Here is a 22,493-nt window from a genome sequence, read left to right as displayed (position 1 = left end):
GTTCCAGGACTGGTCGTGTCTATCCTCTCCAAGGGCTTTCAGCACTATTGCTCAACTGTGCCAATTAGCTCTTCCGATTAATGTTCTCTCTTGACTCTGACTAATAAGATGACATATTGTTTGCCTAGGTCTGTCTTAGGTCATATGGATCTAGGGTTGTACCTTCTTCATTCCCATTGACGATGAGTCCCTTGCCTGTCTCCTGGTAAAGACAGGTGTGTGGTGATAATCTGATGCCCAGGTACTCTCTAACTGCAGCCTAAATGTTAATTATGCTGGTGGAGGTAGAATAAGTTCTTGGAGAAGGAGCACTGTATCTTACATTTCTTTTGCATTTCCAGTGCATCTAGCTCTATTAGGCACTAGCATGCCATTACTGTTGTATGTTTGTTTGTTTTTTCTCTGACAGATTGGAAGGCCCACAGAATACTTAATCTTCTCAATAAATCAAACATTTCATTCAGGGGATCAAATGCTTAATATTTTTTCTGAAAAAAAGAAGCTATTAAATAATGTTGGCCTATTGCCTTGAGGTCAGCATTCCTTAAATTAAAAAAAGGAAAATACACATTTTTTTCTTTAGATAATTCCAGCCAAATTCTGCTTGTGAAAGAGAGTTCTTTGTCAGTTATGTCACAGACTAAACCATTTTGCGTGGTATACAAAAAGTCCAAGTAAATAGACACAGGTTTCTTGAATGTAAAACAAGTGCCTCTTCCTTTTTTGTAAACCATTTTCCCTTTCAAGAAGTACTTCTTATGGCATTATGTTGATCCTGACAGAAGCAATTCTGATTTCCTTCCTCTGGTATGTGGTATGGTTTTAAAGGTTGGTGTGATGTGCTTTGGTATGACATGAAAGTCATCATGAGATTTATGGAATTGACCAGCATCTTATTGCAGCCAAATTTTTTCCTAACAACCTAAGCCTGACATCAATTTGGATGAAGAATGTACTCAACTTAAATTTCTTTTTAGCATACAGACAAATAAATGGTAAAAAAAGAAAAAAAGAAAAAAATCTGCCATTTGGAATAGATACCTGGTTCCTAATCTATCCAACACCTGTGTTGGTCATAAAATTAAACCAAAAAATGTTTTGATTCTCTTTCTTCTTTAATCAACACATTCACTAGTATATTTGATATGAAAATTCTTGTAAAACCAATTTGTATTTATGTCAGAATAATGTCTTCAGAAGTGACTTTGGCAGAATAGAATGGGAGGAGTGTATGAGTGAAAAAGATGGGAAAGGTTAGAAAAAAGAGTGATTGCAATAGAAAAGGAGATATTTTATACATAAGATGGCTTAAAAAAAAACAAAATCAAGCAAAAACTTTAAATAATGCATCTGACCAGAGGCAGAGAAACAAAAAAGGAACAAACCACTTATGTTTCATTTTATTTAGATACTCTTGAAGTGCTCAATTGTAAATGTATAAATACTTTAAATATAAATACTTATTTTAAGAATAAAATGTTAAGTTTGGGATGAGTCAAAAAACTGAAAGCCAAAGATTAGGAAAAGTTTGTAAGATAAAGTGTTACTGAACATTTATTACATTATCCAAATTGCTTTTTTTTTTTTTTTAATTTGGAAGAACTTCTAGTAATCTATCTTGAGAACTAGAGAAGGTGGTACAAATCTTGCAGAGAACTTTGACTTTCTATTTCCCAGACTATTTTACTTTTAGAGTAGAAAATGATAACACTGACCATTTTAATGAAGTCAATAACTTATGTAAAATAAACTGTCTATTTGGAGATAAAGTTCAGATGTAAACTTTGGTGTGCTAATCTGCTGGGCTGAGAGGACTTTTTATGATCAAACATACATTTAGTTATTCAGAACCTTTTCCTTTCATATTGAATTTAGATATAAATATCAATTTGTGGACTTTTTAAAGTATGAATTAATTCAAGCAATTGTTATTAAAAACATAATTAATAGCAGGTTGTTTGAATTCCATTTATGGTTTTCAAAAATTCAATTATTTGACTAAATTGAACCATTTAAAAAACCTGTTTTCGTTGCAAGCCTGCTTCAGAAATTGAATAGAGAGTTTAAAGCACGCTGTTTTCTAAATTTTACATAGGCCATTTTTTCCTTTTAAAATCACAGAGATTTTATTTATCGTTTTGGAATTTTGAAACGAAATAACTTGTAAAAATGAATAAGAATTTGAAAATTACGGTAATTTCTCTTTCCACTTGAAGTTTAAGAAAGGCAAGGCATAATAAAAAAAACTTTCTCAGAATGAAAAATTTACAACAGCAAGGCATACATTGTACATCAAATTTAAATGTTTCCTGGGACTCTAAAATACATATTACTGGTATGTATTCCTTTGGAATCATTAGACCATTACATAATAGATTCATTCTTCATATCTGTTTAGAACAACTAATTATGAATTTATCATTAAGATTGTCACAATTAAATTACAAATTTTAATCTGGTGCCATAGCTGGAAGGAAACTAAATCTTGTAACAAATATCGAGATAAATTCTAGAAAATACTGAACCCTTTTTTACTGCAACCATGAACTAGCCCAAGCACTTGCTAAAGTTTGGTGACTATTGAACAAAATATAGTTAATTGTTAGTATTCAAGTAGGAAAAAATATAATGTCAATTGGTAAAATAGATTTGGATTTAAATTCACAGCCACCACTCTAGACGTATGTTTTAAGTATGTGTTTACAGGTTTTGCATTTGGAAAATTGGGGAGAATTGTGAGAATTAATGAAGTTGTGTATATATTTGGTAGAGTAAAAAGCCTTTACCATGCTATGAGACTTTCCAGAAGTTTGGGTCATAATGTCAGCATCAGGGCATGACTCTCATTACCTGAGGGCTCAAATCAGGTGGGACTAGGGCAGAATGTGAGTTCAGATGTGTGTTTGTGTGCACACATGCATGTTAATGTGTGTAAGTTTAAAATGCATTTTCAAACATTTGCATTAGACCCAGAGTTATATTTTTGGTATAGATCATGCACAAGAGTAAAGTGGTGATGAAAGAGGTGAGCAATAACACCTAAAGATAACTTCAATAAACTTGCAAACTGCTTCAGCAAATATGTCAATTGACAATTTGAACAACCTTAGCGATATTATACAAGGTATAGTACACCAAGACCAACAAGGCAATTTGGCTTGCACACTTACTTCCAAAGGTCATTTTAATCTGGAGATGTAATGAGAATCAGCTCTTAAAGAAATGCTTTCCCTCTCCTGACTCTAATGTGTAGGGGCAGGTGCATCACCAAAGCAAAGTATGGAAAAATAAAATCCTGGCATGGGAGCAACTCTATCTTGGGTCACTTCTTCACTAATTTTTCCGAAACCTTGTTACTTAAGCAGGTTGGAATGTCACGCTAAACCCATATTCTCAGAATATTAAACAAAGAAGCGGTGGAGAACAAAACTTGAACTCAAAAAAATATTCTTAAAGTTTAAACTCTATGGGACATCCTATCAGCAAAATAAATTAAGCGTACTTGACTGTGTTTTGCGGCTGTTTTCACAGCGTTGATAAATGTAACCCGCAGGATTTGTCCACTATCTGCAGTCAAGTCGTCGTCATATACAGATGTAAAGTGTCTCAACTGAAACACCAGAGTTCATTGCGCACTCGCTAACAGTGATTATTGGGGACCACTGAAAAAGTAGTAGAAGCGTTTGTGAGAACTGAGAAGTTCCAACACCAATGAACAAGACACTTCAGGCTCCCTGAAGCAAAGTTTGAAACCATTTTGCATTTGCCTGTTAATCTCAAGATGAAAAAGCATGATGAAAAGTTGCAAGGACGAGCCCTTTGCCACAGGGAAACTGCATTGAAAGCTAACAGTAACTAAAAGAACTGTTTCCCCACTGCAGCAACAGGGTGATGGGGCATGAGCTCCCTTAAGCTTCCTGGCAGGTTTCTCCTGGTGAACTTGATGTATTTTTGGGAACCTTTCTGAGTGAGAGAGATTCAGAGTAAAAACACTGTCAGGAGATTTTCTTTGAGTACTAAGAACATTACTGCCGTGTACATCCAAGTCTTTAGAATTCTAGTCTTTTAAAAAAGATATATTTTCTGGTTAAAAACTATTTTAGTGATTAGAAGAAACAATGGAAAGCAGCCCAGCAGTCTCTGTTGAAGAGCAGGAATTAGATAGCAGTCCTTATCTATGGGCAAACTCATCAGTAAGTTTGGTTTAATAGCTGTTTTCCTTTATTCCTGGCTTTTTTCACTGAATGGACTAGGTTCAAATATAGTTACCATTAAGTTGATGGACTGAAATGATCAAATAATTGAAATGATGAAAGTTGGTTGGCAAGTAGTACATAGGTTTGCATTGTAACCAAGGAGTGCTCTTTTAGTGTAATTAAGCATTTGCAGTTTTTCCTAATTTCAAGAAATGGGGAACTTTAATTTATAAAGTATAGGGAGTGGGAGTACTATGTCTTTTAAAAATTGTTTTAACTTATAAAAATTTGATCATGTCTTTATTACAAACTCATGTAGAATTTCATTATCTCACACATACTTTTAAAATATCGTAAAGCTGGATATTCTAACAACAGCCTATCACATTGCAAATCCATTTTGTATTCATCTCCCACCATACAATGCTTTCTTCCTCATATTCAGTAGATGGTTTTTATCGCCTGTGACAAAAGCTTAAGATACTCATGCTTGCTTCTTATGACACATATCACCTCACCGACTTCCCTGAGGATCAATATCGGTTTTACTGCATATCAAAAGATTCACTTCTTCTCGCTAAGATGTATACGTGGATGATTTTTATTATTAGGCTTTTGTCCCAAATTCCAGTGCATTACCTTGAGAGCTAGGCTGAACCATGGATGGCTTTCCTAGACCAGGTTGACTTAAGGCCTATAAAAACATGCTGAACAGCCTCCTTATTCCTTTTATCTTGGCCTGGTCACCAATATAGGTTTCTCCAGATATTACCACACCAATTGTGAGGAAAGGCAAAGCCCAAGGAAAAGTCCTTCAAGGAAAATGAGGGGAAAAGAGCATCCCCTTAACTAGGGTATGAAACAAAAAGATGAAATTATCCAATGTAGAGCTTCTTAAACCGTTCCCCATAGCATCCAAGCAAAAGGACCCTACCTGCCAATCTGACCAGGACCTTGGGCTGGGATGGGGTGGAGAGAGGCAGGTGTCTTTATGTCATTACTGCAGCAGGCCTCACTCATTGACTTGCCAATATGCACTCCACGACTCTAAAAATAGTTGAAGCTGTTCCCACCTGACTTTGAACCATGTTCTGAGATGCATTGCTTGGATTCAGGGTTCCTCAACACCAAACATGTCATTCCTCCAATTGAATTTCAGGATTAAGCCAGATAACACTTAGCATCATGCTTGGTAGAGAGCAATGAAGGCAACATTTCCAAAAACTATACACTTGAAACTGGGAAACCTCCAATTTTACTTTAAATCCATAGATAATTAGCTAATTGCACTGCACATGTATTGCTTAAAGTAGAATCTAAAGCACACAAGTATATCATACGAATCATTTTGAAATAATATTACCTCTATGAAGTGTATTGCCAAATAAAAAGTGATAGTTTCTACTAAGTGTATGTGTTTTTGGGCAATTCAGAAATGTTTCTCTATGCTCCTGATTAAGTATAAATTGTTTAACTTTATTTTTCTATGACTCCCTGTATAAGTGCAGGGAGTAATAAAAATTTCTTGAGACTAATGACTATGTGTTACACTGCTGTGTATGTTATAGATAATCAAAATTATTTAATGGGTTTCACTGAATTGACTGATAGATGCCTCTCAGATATATGTTTGAGGAACTTTCTTACAACAAATAAAATAATTACAAACAGTCCCCAGCTTAACGATGCTTTAACTTACAATTTTTTGACTTTATAATGGTGTGAAAGTGATACGCGTTCTGCAGAAACTGTACTTTGAATTCTGAATTTGGATCTTTTCTTGGGCTGGTGATATGCAGTATGATACTCTCTCATAATGCTGGGCATTGGCAGTGGCAGCAGCCACAGCTCCCAGTCAGCCATGTGGTCACAAGTACATATGGATAAACCACCCATATGCTTACAATCATTCTGTACCCATACAACCATTATTTTTCATTTTCAGTATAGTATTCAATAAATTATGTGAGATACTTGACACTTTATCATAAAATAGGCTCTCTGATAGATGATTTTGCCCAACTGTAGGCTACTGTTAAATCAGCAGTCCCCAACCGTTTTGGCACCAGGGGCCGGTTTTGTGGAAGACAATCTTTCCACAGACCAGGGTGGGGTGATGGTTTCAGGATGATTCAAGTGCATTACATGTATTGTGCACTTTATTTCTATTATTATTATTACATTGTAACATATAACGAAATAATTATACAACTCAGCATAATGCAGAATCAGTGGGAGCCCTGAGCTTGTTTTCACTTGCCACTCACTGATAGGGTTTTGATATGAGTCTGCAAGCAATTGACTTATTATGGTCTCTGTGCAGTCAAACCTCTCTGCTAATGTTAATCTGTATTTGCAGCCGCTCCCCAGTGCTAGCATCACTGCCTCAGTTCAGTTCCAGCTAACATCAGGCATTAGATTCTCATAAGGAGCACACCACCTAGATCCCTCATAGGTGAAGTTCACAGTAGGGTTTGCACTCCTATGAGAATCTAATGCTGCCACTGATCTGACAGGAGGCGGAGCTCAGGCAGTAATGCAAACAATGGGGAGTGGCTGTAAATACTGGTGAAGCTTTGCTTCCTTGCCTGCCGCTCACCTCCTGCTGTGTGGCTCAGGGGTTAGGGGCCCCTGTGTTAAATGTTTGAGCAGTTTAAGGTAGGCTAGGCTAAGCCATAATGTTTGGTAGGTTAGGTGTATTGATGCATTTTCAATTACAATATTTTTAATTTACAATTGGTTTATGGGGATATAACCACATTATAAGTTGAGGAAGATCTGTGCTCTAAAAAAGAATTTACTAGAGCAGTTGAAATAATCTTGTATGACAGCATGATTCAAATTTTGAGAAAACCTGTATTAGGATCTACATATTTATGTGTACCTATATTGATATCAATTTTGCTATTGCTAATTATATATCTTCACAACTAAAGGGATACCAGAAGGAAATATCAAAATAATAACAGTAATATCTTGGAGTGATAAAATTATGGATGATTTTAATTTTCTTTATGCTTTTGTATACTATTTGTCTTCACTAAAGGTAAATTAGCTTTATAATTACAACCAAAATAAGGGTGATGATAAGAACACTTATGAAAATAAGTGTTATGATAAGAACACCTAGGAAAAGTTCTTTGTATTTGATTTTAATTTTTTTTCTATGTAACTGTGATAGAACTAGAAATCTGCCTTCTGGATAATAAACAGAGGTAAACTTCTCCCTTTCCCATTCCCCAATTTCTCTGGAATTTTAGGTTCTTTGTTGGACCACTAGGAAAAATCTCTCCTTCGGCTATGCAGACCAATGATATACTGTCATGGACAACACCAACACTGAAGATTTCTTATCCCTGACACATCTGCAGACAGACATGTGATTTGAATTCTGAGGTCAGGGTGTCCCAGTGGGGCAACAGCTGTCAAAATGAAAGATGCTTTGTAACATTCCATAGTCTCCTCTATCCAAAAAGGTAGGAACTTTCAATATCATCTCACCAAAGATTTAGGTTTTCTCACTTTGTCTTTGCCAATAAATTCATTTAAAAGACTTATCTTTGACTGAGGATTCCTAAGAGTCTAGTAAATCATGATGACCTGGTTATAGTGTAATGCTTTATATGAAATTATACCAAAATATTGAAATAATCTCAATTTATTTGAAGCATAATGATATTCACTGATTATTTATAATATGTATACATAAATGGCATATTTATGTGTAAATATAATTCAATAATCCACTACCATAATGTCCTATATACAGGTATAGCTCAGAGATATTTCAAGTTTGGTTCCAGACCATCAAAATAAAGCAAATATCACAATAAAGCAAGTTATATAAATTTTCTGATTTCCCAATGCATATAAAAGTTATGTTTATACTATACTGTATTCTATTAACTGTGCAATAGCATGTCTTCAAAAAGTGTGTCTTCAAAGTGTGCATAAAATAATGTACATACCTTAATTTAAAAATACTTTTTGCTAATGTTCATAGCAGCACTATTTACAATAGCCAAGACAGGGAAACAACCCAAGTGTGCATCAACAGATGACTGGTTTAAGATGTGGTACATATATATATATACAATGGAATATTACTCAGCCATAAAAGAGAATGAAATATTGCCATTTGCAGCAACATGGATGGTCTCAGAGAATATTATACTTAGTGAAATAAATCAGAGAATACAAATACTATATGAAATCATTTATATGTGGAATTTAGAAAAAGAATAAAAATGAATCGACATACAAAACAAACAGACTCAGAGACATAGAAAACAAACTTATGGTTACCAAAGGGGAGAGGGAAAGGAGAGGGGCAAATTAGGAGTATGGCACTAACACATACAACTACTATACATAAAATAGATGAGGAACAAGGATTTATTGTATAGTACAGCAAACTATATTCAATATCTTGTAATGAACTATAATGGAATATAATCAGAAAAAACAACTTGAAACAGTTTGTTGTATACCTGAAACTAACACAACATTGTAAATCAACTATACTTCAATAAAAGATAAATAAATAAAGTAGTAGGATTTTTAAAAAATGTTTTTTTGCCTAAAAATGCTATCATGGGAATTCCCTGGTGGCACAGTGGTTGAGAGTCCGCCTGCCGATGCAGGGGACACGGGTTCGTGCCCCGGTCCGGGAAGATCCCACATGTCACAGAGCGGCTGGGCCTGTGAGCCATGGCCACTGAGCCTGCGCATCTGGAGCCTGTGCTCCACAATGGAGAGGCCACAACAGTGAGAGGCCCGCATACCGCCAAAAAAAAAAAGAAAAAAATGCTATCATGCATCTAAGCCTTCGACAAGTCATAATCTTTTTGCAAGAGTAACATCAAAGACCACTGATCACAGATCACCATAACAAATATAAAAATAATGAAAAAGTTTGATATATTGGGAGAATTAAGAAACTGTGACACAGAGACATGAAGTGAGCATATGCTGTTGGGAAAATGGTGTTAATTGACATGGTGGGTGCAGTGTTGCCATAAAACTTATATTTGTAAAAAATGCAATAGGTGCAAAGCACAACAAAATGAGGTATGGAGATTGGTTCAAAATGGCAGAGTAGAAGGACGTGTGCTCACTTCCTCTTGCGAGAGCACTAGAATCACAACTAACTGCTGAAAAATCATTGACAGGAAGACACAGGAACTCACCAAAACAGATACTCCAAATCAAAAGACAAAGGAGAAGCTGCAAAGAGACAGTAGGAGGGGTGCAATCACAGTAAAATCAAATCCCATAACCACTGGGTGGGTGACTAACAAACTGGAGAATAATTACACGACAGAAATCCACTCACTGGAGTGAAGGTTCTGAGCCCCACCTCAGGCTTCCCAAACTGGGGGTCTGGCAATGGGAGGAGGAATTCCAAGAGAATCAGACTTTGAAGTCTAGCAAAATTTGATTGCAGGACTTCAATAGGACTGGGGGAAACAGAGACTACACTCTTGGAGGCACACACAAAGTAGTGTGTACATGGGGACCCAGGGGAAGGAGCAGTGACCACAGGGGAGACTGAACAAGACCTACCTGCTAGTGTTGGAGGGTCTCTTGCAGAGGCCAGGGGTGGCAGTGGCTCACCGCAAGGACAGGGACACTGGCAGTGGAGATTCTGGGAGGTGCTCCGTGGCATAAGCCTTCTTGGAGTCTGCCATTGGCCCTACTGAGGAACCTCTATTCTCCAAGGCTGGATCACCTCAGGCCAAAGAGGGAGGGAACTCAGCCCCACCTATCAGCAGAAAAGGGGATTAAAATTTTACTGAGCTCTGCCCATGAGAGCAACACCCAGCTCTACCCAACACTAGTCCCTCCCATCAGCGAGCTTGCACAGACCCCTTAGATAGCCTCATCCACAAGAGGACAGACACAGAAACAAGAAGAACTACAATCCTGCAGCCTGTGGAATGAAAACCACATTCACAGAAAGATAGACAAGATGAAAAGGCAGAGGGCTATGTATCAGATGAAGGAACAAGATAAAACCCCAGAAAAACAACTAAATGAAGTGGAGATAAGCAATCTTCCAGAAAAAGAATTCAGAATAATTATAGTGAATATGATTCAGGACCTTGGAAAAAGAATGGAAGCAAAGATGGAGAAGATGCAAGAAATATTTAACAAAGACCTGGAAGAACTAAAGAACAAACACCTAGAAGAGTTCAAGAACAAACAAACAGACATGAATAATACAATAACTGAAATTAAAAATACACTAGAAGGAATCAGCAGCAGAATAGCTGAGGCAGAAGAACGGATAAGTGACCTGGAAGACAGAATGGTGGAATTCACTGCTGTAGAAAAGAATAAAGAAAAAGAATGAAGAGAAATGAAGACAGTCTAAGAGACCTCTGAGACAACATTAAATGCGTGAATGTTCACATTATAGGGGTCCCAGAAGGGGAAGGGAAAGAGAAAGGACCCAAGAAAATATTTGAAGAGATTACAGTCAAAAACTTCCCTAACATGGGAAAGGAAGTAGCCACTGACGTCCAGGAAGGGCAGAGAGTCCCAGGCAGGGTAAACCCAAGGATAAACACACTGAGACACATAGGAATCAGGTTGACAAAAATTAAAGACAAAGAAAAATTATTAAAAGCAACGAGGGAAAAATGACAAATAACATACAAGGGAACTCCCATAAGGTTAACAGCTGATTTCTCAGCAGAAACTCTACAAGCCAGAAGGGAGTGGCATGATATATTTAAAGTGATGAAAGGGAAGAACTTACAACCAAGATTGCTCTACCCAGCAAGGATCTCATTCAGATTCGATGGAGAAATCAAAAGCTTGACAGACAAGCAAAAGCTGAGATAATTCAGCATCACCAAACCAGCTCTATAACAAATGCTAAAGGAACTTCTCTAAGTGGGAAAAGCAAGAGAAGAAAAGGACCTACAAAAACAAATCCAAAACAACTAAGAAAATGGTAATAGAACATACATATTGATTATTACCTTAAATGTGAATGGATTAAACACTCCAACCAAAAGACACAGGCTCTCTGAATGGATACAAAAACAAGACCCATACATATGCTGTCCACAAGAGACCTACTTCAGACCTAGGGACACATACAGACTGAAAGTGAGGGGATGGAAAAAGATATTCCATGCAAATGGAAATCAAAAGAAAGCTGGAGTAGAATACTCCTATCAGATAAATTAGACTTTAATACTTTTAATATAAAGAATGTTACAAGAAATAAGGAAGGAGAGTACATAATGATCAAGGAATCAGCCCAAGAAGATGATATAACAATTATAAATATATATGCACCCAACATGAGAGCACCTCAATACATAAGGGAAATGCTAACATCTATAAAACATCCATCTGAAAACAGCAGATTACACTTACTTCTTAAGTTCACACAGAACTGTCTCCACAATAGATCACATCTTGGGTCAAAAATCAAGCCTCAGTAAATTTAAGAAAACTGAAATCATATCAAGCATCTTTTCCAACCACAACACTATGAGATTAGAAATCAATTACAGGGAAAAAAACGTGAAAAACACAAACACATGGAGGCGAAACAATACATTACTAAATAACCAAGAGATCACTGAAGAAATCAAAGAGGAAACAAAAAAAATACCTAGAAACAAATGAAAACATGACAACCAAAAACCTATGGGATGCAGCAAAAGTGGTTCTAAGAAGGAAGTTTATAGCAATAAAATCCTACCTCAAGAAACAAGAAATATCTCAAATAAATAATCTAACCTTACACCTAAAGGAACTAAAGAAAGAAGAACAAACAAAACCAAAAGTTAGTAGAAGGAAAGAAATCATAAAGATCAGAGCAGAAATAAATGAAATAGAAACAAAGAAAACAGTAGCAAAGATAAATAAAACTAAAAGCTGGTGCTTTTTAGAAAAAAAATTTAAAACTTTTAAAAGTTTTTTTTGTTTGCTTATTTCTTATTATTTTTTAATAATTTTTTAATAAATAGGTTTTTCCTACTTTTTTTATACAGCAGGTTCTTATTAGTCATCAATTTTTATACACAACAGTGTATACATGTCAATCCCAATCACCCAATTCATCACACCACCACTCCCAACCCCCCCGCAGCTTTCCCACCTTGGTGTCCATACGTTTGTTCTCTACATCTGTGTCTCTATTTCTTCCCTGCAAACCAGTTCATCTGTACCATTTTTCTAGGTTCCACATATATGGGTTAATATATGATATTTGTTTTTCTCTTTCTGACTTACTTCACTCTGTATGACACTCTCTAGATCCACGTCTCAACAAATAACCCAATTTCATTCCTTTTTATGGCTGAGTAAATTCCATTGTATATATGTTCCACATTCTTCTTTATCCATTCATCTGTTTATGGGCATTTAGTTTGCTTCCATGACCTGGCTATTGTAAATAGTGCTGCAATTAACTTTGGAGTGCATGTGTCTTTTTAAATTGTGGTTTACTCTGGGTATATGCTCAGTAGTGGGATTGCTGGATCATATGGTAATACTATTTTTACTCTTTTAAGGAACCTCCATACTGTTCTCCATAGTGGCTGTATCAGTTTACATTCCCACCAACAGTGCAAGAGGGTTCCCTTTTCTCCACATCCTCTCCAGCATTTGTTGTTTGTAGATTTTCTGATGATGCCCATTCTAACTGGTGTGAGGTGATACCTCATTGTAGTTTTGATTTGCATTTCTCTAATAATTAGTGATGTTGAGCATCTTTTCATGAGCCTGTTGGCCATCTGTATGTCTTCTTTGGAGAAATGTCTATTTAGGTCTGCTGCCCATTTTTGATTGGCTTTTTTTTTTTTTTCTAATATTGAGCTGCATGTGCTGTTTATATATTTTGGAGATTAATCCTTTGTCCATTGATTCATTTGCAAATATTTACTCCCATTCTGAGGGTTGTCTTTTCATCATGTTTATGGTTTCCTTTGCTGTGCGAAAGCTTCTAAGTTTCATTAGGTCCCATCTGTTTATTTTTCTTTTTATTTTTGGATCATGTGTTGCAACTAACTTTGTCTAGTCTCTGGGAACAGGTCCCCAGCCCTCCCTTGACTCTCATGACCTTAATATTTCAAAAGGTTACAGGTCAGTTATTTTGTAGACTCCACAAGTTTGTGTTTGTCTGATGTGTCTTCACAATAACATGAAGATTATGTGTATTGGGCAGGAACTACGTATTGATAGAATGATGTGTGATGCTGCATTCCCTTGAGGGGCACTTGAAGTTGATTTGCCCCATGCCTGGTAGTTTGCTCACTAGAGTAAGGTGGCATTGCCCAGATGTCTCCACTATAAAGTTTCCCTTTTTCCCTTTATAATTAATAAGTATTTTTGTGGGAAGATACTTTGACACTAGTAAATATCCTGTCCCCTGTCCAACTTTCACTCCCTAGTTTCTTTTTCTTTTTTAACATTTTTATTGGAGTATAATTGCTTTACAATGTTGTGTTAGTTTCTGCTGTGTAACAAAATGAATCAGCTATATGTATACATATATCCCCATATCCCATCCCTCTGGTGCTTCCCTCCCACCCTCCCTATCCCACCCCTCTAGGTGGTCACAAAGCGCTGAGCTAATCTCCCTGTGCTATGCAGCTGCTTCCCACTAGCTATCTATTTTACATTTGGTAGTGTATCTATGTTAATGCTACTCTCTCACTTCGTCCCAGCTTACCTTTCCCTCTCCCCTTGTCCTCAAGTCTATTCCCTACATCTGCATCTTTATTCCTGTCCTGCCCCTAGGTTCATCAGAACCAATTTTTTTTTAGATTCCATATATATGTGTTAGCATATGGTATTTGTTTTTCTCTTTCTGACTTACTTCACTCTGTATGACAGACTCTAGGTCCATCCACCTCACTACAAATAACTCAATTTCATTTCTTTTTATGGCTGAGTAATATTCCATTGTATATATGTGCCACAACTTCTTTATCCATTCATCTGTTGATAGACCCTTAGGTTGCTTCCATGTCCTAGCTATTGTAAATAGTGCTGCAATGAACATTGTGGTACATGTCTCTTTCACAAATGTAAGTTATTATCTTTATTTTTACATGCAGAAGCAGAGGAAAGTTATTGCTCAATTTCACTTATTTCTCTTTCCAGGTAGGTAGACCTCCAATTTATTCCATTTATCTTCTTTTTGTGGACTGACTTACACATGACCTGACTTTTGGAAGCCCAAGAAAGAAGGGCCAGGAAGCCTTTGGCATACACATGCTAATCTGTATGGCTGACTTGAAGTCTCCCTCAGAGTAATTACTCAGAAAATTAAGAAACAATTCAGTTTGGAGCTAGTTCATTCCTGCATACAAAACATTATAATACTGTCCTCAAACAGATAAACACAAGTGAATGATTTTTACTTTCTTTGTTCCTTTTAAATTATTTATACTCATTTTCAAAATCATGCTGTATTGCAAGTATACCAAAATGACTACTTCTCTGGTCATTTAGAGAATTTTCTTTCATAGCATTTAATATATTAGGTGACTCATATTCAAACAATAAAAAGGTTTATTATTTCCAATATTTTCAATTTTCTTCTTTAGTGGCTTTTGTTAGCACATGTTTGAAAACAGGTATTATTTTGTATTTTGAATATTTTATTTGAAATATCTAGCATTTGTAATATTAATACATATCTCCACTGATTTTTATTTTATTTTTGTTAATAAACAAATATTTACATCAAAAATAGAGTAAATAATCAAAGAGATAATATTTACAATATTAAACATAAGCCAGATGTGGAAGCATGCTTTTCCAGATTAAACATTTACTGAGTTGGCAGAAAAAGACTTTCTTCCTCATTCATCCAAGTTAAGTTTTGTTTGAATGGATTCTAATTTCTTATTCCTTTACCCTTTTCACCATCTTTCTGTTGTTTTGTTTACATAATAGTGATTTTTCCTTACCACTGCCTTCCACAGTTCTGTACAGCTGCTTCCCAGATGAGCTAAATAGCTCATTTTCATCTTTACACAAGTCTAAACTATGATTTAATACTACATGGTTTTCACAGACACAGTGACTGAAATCTCCTTGTGACAGTTCTCATATATACATGTATGTTTTTATTTTCTGCAGGTATTCAAGTAAACTTGACTATAGAAAAGCACCAAACATCATTATCTGGTTCTGCATCCTTCAAATCTTACGTATTCTTTGAAAATTAGTGGAGACAAGGTCTCAAATTGCGAAGAACATAAAGTATGCATTTGGAAATAAAGAAAATGGACCTTTCCAGCAAATTGAGAGAGTTTCTAATTTTGTTCTTTTCTACTAAAGGTTGATTAATTTCTACAGAGTATTTCACCCAAATGCCTTTAAAGTGGCTTCAATCAACGTGAGCTGATGAACTAAAGCAATAATTTCCTTTCCTTTTTTTACTGCACTTTCTTGACAGTTCATTACAGACAAAGTACTTAAGCACCAGCATACTCTCCAACTTAAACAGTAAAATCCCAAGAATCGGACATGCAGGCTTCCATTCAGATGGATGATAATGGACAGAGCTTATGGGAACTAATAAGAAGGATTGTTGGCATTCCCAATGACTTGCCTTTTCATGTTGGACTTGTTTGTTGCTTTCCTTATTTGAAGGTAAGGGAGGGAAATGAGAGGTTGAGTTCTGGGTTATGGCTAAAGATGCTAAACCATTTAAAGTGCCATTATTCCATTTCATTAAATTTTGGCACAGAAGTGCATGCACATGTTACCAGATTGTAAGGTGTGTTCATGAATCAGAATTACACAGCTTGAGGGCTTATCTGGTTCACATTCTTTCTCGAAAAATGATTATGTAAAAATAAAATATAAATGTTGATATAAAGTAAAGATCCTGAGAGTTAAAGAATAAAAATGTTGGTATGGAATTTTTAGATGCATGTCATCAAGTTAACTTCCCTTCTGTTGTGCCTTTACAAATTTATGTGTGATGGAACATAAATGACTCAGAATATGAATGTGTTAACAAGACTTTACAATATTTGTGTGTGTGAGAGTTTGAATATATACACTGTATTGCTGTTTCCATAGCTAAATAACATCTAATTGTGCTAATGTGGGAAAGTCAGGAAATCAAAGAATTGTATTGTTTCTGAATTCAAATGCTCAGGCAAAATGCAGTTAGGTTTGCCTTCTTCAGCTGAGTGTGCCTAGGGCTAGGTGTGAAATCTTTGTATGTTCCTGGATCCTCCGAAATAGACAAAGGTAAGACATAATTGAATCAGGATTTTGATTTCATTATTCTCATTTGCTCATGAAAACAAAATTGAGAAATCATCAAATTGAACTGAATTATTTAATTCTTTTAAAATGAGCAGCCTTACTCCTAAAAGTAGGGGTAGGGAAAATAAAAAATAACACACAGAGTGTTCTCTTTACAACAAAATCTTTAAGATCAGCTTGATTTTTCAAATTGTTGTTCTGGTTTTGAAATTTATGTGAAAAATTTTGTAACATTTGAAAATGAAATCATATATTGTTTAAAGAAACTGGTCTCACGTTGCTTCATTCAATTTCATAAATTAGTAGAACTGGAATGAATTTAATTTTACAAGTAATTTGGCAGTTCAAGTTCTAAATTTTATAAGCTCTTTTATCCCAACTTACTGCCCTACATACTCCTTTTATGTAACAAAGTAGAACCAAATGGAAATTTGATAATATAAAGGAAATCATTTCTATACAAAAACCAGAAGGAAATTCAGACACTTTGTACATATCACACTCTATATTCTTGGACATTTATGAAAACAGTGAAAGATTATACTAAAATTTTAATTAGTTTTTGAATAAAAGAGACAAGAGTGGGCATCCTTGCCTTGTTCCTGATCTTAGAGGAAATGCTTTCAGTTTTTCACCATTGAGAATGATGCTAGCTGCGGATTTGTCATATATGGTCTTTATTATGTTCCATCTATGCTCGCTTTCTGAAGAGCTTTTATCATAAATCAATGTTGAATTTTGTCAAAAGATTTTTCTGCATCTATTGAGATGATCATATGGTGTTTATTCTTCAATTTGTTAATGTGGTGTATCACATTGATTGATTTGTGGATATTGAAAAGTCCTTGCATCACTGGGGTACATCCCACTTGCTCATGGTATATGATACTTTTAATGTATTATTGGAGTCGGTTTTCTGGTCTTTGTTGAGGAGTTTTGTATCTATGTTCATCAGTGATATTGGCCTGTAATTTTCTTTTTTTGTGTGTTATCTTTGTCTGGTTTTGGTATCAGGGTGACAGTGTCCTCATAGAATGGTTCTGAAGTGTTCCTTCCTCTTTCATTTTTGGAATAGTTTCAGAAGGATAGGAGTCAACTCTTCTCTAAATGGTAGAATTCACCTCTGAAGCCATCTGGCCCTTGAATTTTGCTTGTTGGGAGTTTTTAAATTACTGAATTAATTTCAGTACTGGTAATTGGTCTGTTCATATTTTCTATTTCTTCCTGGTTCAGTCTTGAGAGATTGTACCTTTCTAAGTTGTCCCTTTTATTGGTGTATAGTTGCTTGTAGTAGATTCTTATGATCCTTTTTATTTCTATAGTGTTGGTTGTAACTTCTCCTTTTTCATTTCTGATTGTATTGATTTGAGCCCTCTTCCTTATTTTCTTGATGAGTCTGGCTAAAGTTTTATCAATTTTGTTTATCTTTTCAAAGAACTAGCTTTTAGTTTCATTGATCTTTTCTACTGTTTTTTAGTTTCTACTTCATTGATTTCTGCTCTGATCTTTATGATTTCTTTTCTTCTACTAACTTTCTTCTACTAACTTCTACTAATAAACAAAACTTTTGGGTTTTTTTGTTCTTCTTTCTCTAGCTGCTTTAGGCATAACATTAGGTTGTTTATTTGAGATTTTTCTTGTTTCCTGAGGTAAGATTGTATCACTATAAACTTCCCTCTTAGAACTGCTTCTGCTACATCCCATAGGTTTTGGATCATTGTGTTTTCATTTCCATTTGGCTCTAGGTAATATTTTATTTCCTCTTTGATTTCTTCAGTGATCCATTGGTTGTTTAATAGCATATTGTTTAGCCTCCACATGTTTGTGTTTTTTGCAGTGTTTTTTACTCTTGTAGTTGATTTCTAGCATCACAGTCTTGTGCTTGGAAAATATGATTGATATGATTTAAGTTTTCTTAAATTTACTGAGGGCTGCTTTGTGGTCCAGCATGTGATCTATCCTGGAGGATGTTCCATGTGCACATGAAAAGAATGTGCATTCTGCTGCTTTTGGATGGAATGCTCTATAAATATTAAGTCCATCTGGTCTAATGTGTCATTTTAAAGCATGTGTTTCCTTATCAATTTTCTGTCTGGATGATCTGTGCATTGATGTAAGTGGGGTGTTGAAGTCCCCCACTATTAATGTTTTACTGTCAAGTTCTCCTTTTATATCTGTTAACATTTGCCTTATATATTGAGGTGCTCCTATATTGGCTGCATATATATTTATAATTGTTATATCTTCTTCTTAGATTGATCTTTTGATCAGTGTGTAGTGTCCTTCTTTGTCTCTTGTAACAGTCTTTATTTTAAAGTCTATTTTGTCTGATATGAGAATTGCCACTCCAGCTTTCTTTTGATTTTCATTTGCATGGAATACCTTTTTCCAACCCCTCACTTTCAGTCTGTATATGTCTCTAGATCTGAAGTGAGTTTCTTTTTTCTTTTTTTCTTTTTTTTGCGGTACATGGGCCTCTCACTGTTGTGGCCTCTCCCTTTGTGGAGAACAGGCTCTGGACGCGCAGGCTCAGTGGCCATGGTGCATGGACCTAGCCACTCCACGGCATGTGGGATCTTCCAGAACCAGGGCACAAACCCATGTCCCCTGCATTGGCAGGCAGACTCTCAATCACTGTGCCACCAGGGAAGCCCTGAAGTGAGTTTCTTGTAGGCAGCAAATATACAGGTCTTGTTTTTGTATCCATTCAGCCAGTCTCTGTCTTTTGGTTGGAAATTTAGTCCATTTACATTTAAGGTAATTACCGATATGTACATTCTATGGCCTTTTTGTTAACTGTTTTGGATTTGCTTCTGTAGCTCTTTTTTCCACTTTCTTCTTTTGTTCTCTTCTCTTTTGATATGATGACTATCTTTAGTGTTATGTTTGGGTTCCTTTTTCTTTTTTGTTGTATATCTATTACAGATTTTTGTTTTGTGGTTACCATGAGAATTTTGTATAGGAGTCTGTATTTATAAATACTTGTTTTAAGTTGCTGATCTCTTAATTTCAAATGCATTTTAGATAACCTGCATTTGTACTCTCCTCCCTCCATGATTACCATTTTTGACTTTATATTATACATCTAATTGTTTTGAGTATTCCTTAACTGTTTATTGTGGATAGAAATGATTTTTACCACTCTTGTCTTTTAACCTCCCTATTAGCTTTGTGTGTGGATGATTTCCTACATTTATTGTACGTTTGCATTTACCAGCAAGCTTTTCCATTTTGTAACTTTCTTGTGTCTAGTTGTGGCTTTTTCTTTTCTGCCTAGAGAAGATCCTTTAGCATTTGTTGGAAAGCTAGTTTGGTGGTGCTGAATTTTTTTAGCTTTTGCTTGCTTGTAAAGCTTTTGATTTCTCCATCAAATCTGAATGAGAGCCTTGCTGGGTAGAGTATTCTTGGTTGTAGATTTTTCTTTTTCATCACTCTAAGTATATATAATAAGTATATCATGCAACTCCCTTCTGGCCTGCAGAATTTCTACTGAAAATCAGCTGATAGCCTTATGGGAGTTCCCTTATATGCTATTTGTTGCTTCTCACTTGTTGTTTTTAGGATTCTCTCTTTAAGTTTTGTCATTTTGATTACAATGTGTCATGGTGTATCCCTCTGTGGGTTAATCCTGTAGGAGAATCTTTGTGCTTCTTGAACTTGGGTGACTGTTTCCTTCCCCAGATTAGGGAAGTTTTCAGCTATTGTCTCTTCAAATATTTTCTCAAGCTATTTCTCTCTTCTCCTTCTGGGACTCCTGTAATGTGAATATTAGCATGCTTGATATTGTCCTACAGGTTTCTTAAACTGTCCTAATTTCTTTTCATTCTTTTTGATTTTTTTCTGTTTGACAGCAGTGATTTCCATTATTCTGTCTTCCACCTCACTTATCCATTCTTCTGCCTCATTTAGTCTACTATTGCTTCCTTCTAGTGTATTTTTCATTTCAGTTACTGTATTCTTTAATTCTGTTTGGTTGTTCTTTATATTTTCTAATTCCTTGTTAAAAACTTCTAATTTCTCACTCTATGCAACCATTCTTGCCACTTTTATTCAACCCAGAAAAAGAAATAAAAGGAATCCAAATTGGAAAAGAAGAAATAAAACTGTCACTGTTTGCTATGCAGATCCAGCTTTTCCTCAGGCAGCCCTGATACCTGGCATTGACAGGGGGAAGTAGAGGCATCCTCTAGACCAGTGGTTCTTAAAGTGTGGTGCCTGGACTAGCAGCATCAGTATCACTTGAGTATTTATTAGTAATACAATTTCTCAGGTCCTACTTTAATTTTACTAAGTTAAAAGCTCTGGGAGTAGGGTCCAGAAATCTGGTTTTAACAAGTCTTCTATGTGATTCATGTGTATGCTGAAGTTTAAGGACCCATGATTAGACCAACTTTAACAGAAAACCCAGTGTATGGAATTACTGGACTACCATTGAGAAAGTTGACATTTTAGATCCAGTAGCCTCTGTTTTTCTCTGCTTCTATCTTTACTCTCTCCATAGTTTCCTCTTAATTCTAGAGACAGCATGATCATGTAAAAATTTAATTCACATCACTTCTATTACATTTACCCTTTTGTGCTTAAGCAAGCCATTAATCCTCTTCTCACTTGTGAGATTTACACGTAAGCATCCTTAGATATTTAGATTTTCAATCATCACCAGATTGATAGTGTTCCCCAAGTTATGAATGTTGGACTTTTAAACAGAATCTACCCGGAATGTATTGATTTGCATGTATTCAAAGAATAGGAACTGATCTTGCCTACTACTCCAGAGAGCAAGATGTGTTCCCTGAAGCATGTTACCTTCCTTTTTTGATTCCATGATGGTCACAGATATGTTATCTGAAGGAAAATTATCATGGTGTGTCCCTACTTATTTAATTAACCCAAATGGGATGGCCACCATATACGTGAGGCAGGGAACTTGCAAGAGGGTGGAGACATTATTTGCTGTCACAGAGTTTCTTCTTGCTACATAAAACAAAATTAATTTTTCAAAAGAAATAATGGGTTTGGCATTTTGTGAGTTGACCTAGGAAATGGACTGATAGTTTCTCTAGGAAAATGGTTCTGAGTTCCATAAACAAGTGCAGTTTTGGTGCACAGTTTATCCACATATTAGAAATTGTTTATGATTTCTGACAGCTCTACAGTATAACTTTATTTGAATTCTGATATAACAAATACTGTCTTTTATTCTGATTTAGAAAATTAAATGAAAAAACTCTGGATATCAAGGTTAATTTGCTACTAATAGTCTTTCTTTTAAAAAACATAGATTTTAAATAGGAAATAAACAAATACATAAATGTTAGTTCATACTAGTTTAGCTACTATAAAATTTTCCCAAGGAAAATAAAATATAGCTTTTCAGAAGAAATATTTAACAATTCTTCTTTAACTAAGGGGTCAAATTGAGCATCACTAACTATAAGACAATTTGACATTAAGCACCTTCTGATATGATGCAATACATAGTTGTCACCAATAGAGAATTCTTACTGAAAAAATATTTACACTTAATACAACCAAGCTTTTAGACTTATCTCCCAGTTTAAAGAAAATACAGATATGAGAGAAGCAAATCAAATAATACCCCAAGGAAACAATCAGACAAATCCAGAATACAGGACAATGTAAAAGGCAACTGGCCTTATCTCTTTAAAAAAACAATATCACGACCAAGAAAAAAATACCTTTTTGGAAAGTAAGGGAGAAGGTGCTATCTTAGAATAAAAAAGAGTCAAAATACATAAGTAATGCAATTTTTATACATTGTTTGGATGATGGTTCACAAAACCAGCTACAAAACACTTTTTGAAACAATTAGGAAAATTTGAATATGAGCTGGATAGTAGATAATAATAGGAAATAATTATTAATTTTCTTGTACATGATAATGGTAATGTTATATAGGAGAATGTTGTTATTCTTAGGACATGAATGGTGAAACATTTAGGGGTAAGTCTGCAAGCTACTTTAAAACGGTACACACGGAGGGACCTTGAAGATGGCGGAAGAGTAAGACGCGGAGAT

Source organism: Neophocaena asiaeorientalis, unplaced genomic scaffold (assembly GCF_003031525.2).
Source record: "Neophocaena asiaeorientalis asiaeorientalis breed wild unplaced genomic scaffold, Neophocaena_asiaeorientalis_V1.1 scaffold848, whole genome shotgun sequence".
Lineage (NCBI taxonomy): Eukaryota > Metazoa > Chordata > Mammalia > Artiodactyla > Phocoenidae > Neophocaena > Neophocaena asiaeorientalis.
Note: the sequence above shows the minus strand (reverse complement) of the source record.